The sequence below is a fragment of the Schistocerca gregaria genome, chromosome 10 (assembly GCF_023897955.1).
Source record: "Schistocerca gregaria isolate iqSchGreg1 chromosome 10, iqSchGreg1.2, whole genome shotgun sequence".
NCBI classification, from domain to species: Eukaryota; Metazoa; Arthropoda; class Insecta; order Orthoptera; family Acrididae; genus Schistocerca; species Schistocerca gregaria.
In genome coordinates, this window is record NC_064929.1 from 40,059,869 (window position 1) to 40,061,518 (window position 1,650).

Below are 1,650 nucleotides of genomic sequence, written 5' to 3' on the forward strand. Positions count from 1 at the left end.
AAGCTGTAAGTGTGGGGACCGGCTGTTATCGAGGTGTCATCGAGTGCAGATCTTTCTTAGGTATCGCGGCTTAACCTCATTGAAGTCTAGAGGGTGGACAACACGTTGGTCTTACTCAGAGCGGTTTCCGAATTCTATTTTCGACGTTATACGTGCCACTTTCATTGTGGCCAACTACGATTCGATACAGAATGCACGAAACCTGAAAGACACCCTAACGGATACATAGCGAGTAGTGTTTGTCTGCTGAATAATGGGAGTGCAAGGGTCTGTGTCGTCTATATGGCTGTATGTAGCACAACTAGTCTTCGGGGGGGCGGGCGTAGCTCAGATGGTAGAGCGCTCGCTTAGTATGCGAGAGGTACTGGGATCAATACCCAGTGCCTCCAGAATTTTTAACACACCTACATGCGCACCTTGATATGCAAGTGTAATAATTTACAGCCAGCAGATGTGTCTAGGAAGATACAAGCTTGCGCCGAGTTCACGTAAATCCCACTGCACATTCCTATTCTTTGCGTGCAGTCAGCTGCTACTGGTGTTGCTAGTTGTGACTGCTGATAACAGATGCCGTAGCAATCAATTCATGGAGTGAGTTGTATGTTTTGCGATAGTCTGTCTCTGACAAGCAAGCACAGGTGACATATGTGCGAACACAGGAAGCTTGCAGACCCTCGCTGCCTGCAGACACCGAGCAGCCACACTAGGAGGGCGGCCTAAGCCGTAGGCGAAATGTGCTCATTCGCTTTGGCGCGACGTCGAACTATAAATAATGCTGTCACTAGCGTCAGCGTCGTGGAAAGTCGGAAAAGTCGGCTGCGAGGGTGAGTGCCAAGTTTGGGGAGCGTTTCGTAGTATGCGCAGTGCAATGGAGACGCGGAAACTTATTGTGGCCCAGTGTTTTGCAGTTGGACGACAATATTTGTACACAGTAGTAAAGAGCGAGGCACTGAGTTGGCATGAATAATGGAGTGCACAATGGGGCTCGAGATGTGTTTGTTACCTCAGGTGCTGTATGATTGTCGACAAGGAGTGAAAACGGAGCAATTTGTGACGGCTCTTTCAATTTAAGACGTTAAAAACAGACGGAATTTGCATTTGTAATACCAGAGCATCGAAACTACTTGGAACTTTTGTGTATATGAACGGGCCTGCGCCTTTGTACTCTGCTCCTTTCACCACTACAAACCAACCAACCATCGTGTCCGTGCGCATCTGAGTCGCAAAGAATGGGGAATAGCGCAGTTTGCTCGTGCATGGGGCGTAGCTCAGTTGGTAGAGCGTTCACTTGGCATGTGAAAGGTCCAGGGTTCAAGCCGCGGCGCCACCATTTCTTGTGGGCAGTGCATGTTAAGTGTTGGTCGCGGCGAACCTAAAGGCACGCAAGATGTTGCAAAGCCAGCGTCACAGACTGATATGATGTATACTGACGTAAGGAGAGCAAGTTGTAAGTGTGGGGACCGGCTGTTATCGAGGTGTCATCGAGTGCAGATCTTTCTTAGGTATCGCGGCTTAACCTCATTGAAGTCTAGAGGGTGGACAACACGTTGGTCTTACTCAGAGCGGTTTCCGAATTCTATTTTCGACGTTATACGTGCCACTTTCATTGTGGCCAACTACGATTCGATACAGAATGCACGAAACCTGAGA

General features: G+C 48.8%; 1 non-coding gene across 1 annotated transcript; it reads left to right on the forward strand.

The window, feature by feature from the left end:
- Positions 1-1,258: 1,258 nt before the first annotated feature.
- Trnaa-ggc (transfer RNA alanine (anticodon GGC)) lies at positions 1,259-1,330 on the forward strand. The gene has a single exon. It is a non-coding gene; the product is annotated as a tRNA-Ala (tRNA).
- Positions 1,331-1,650: the final 320 nt, after the last annotated feature.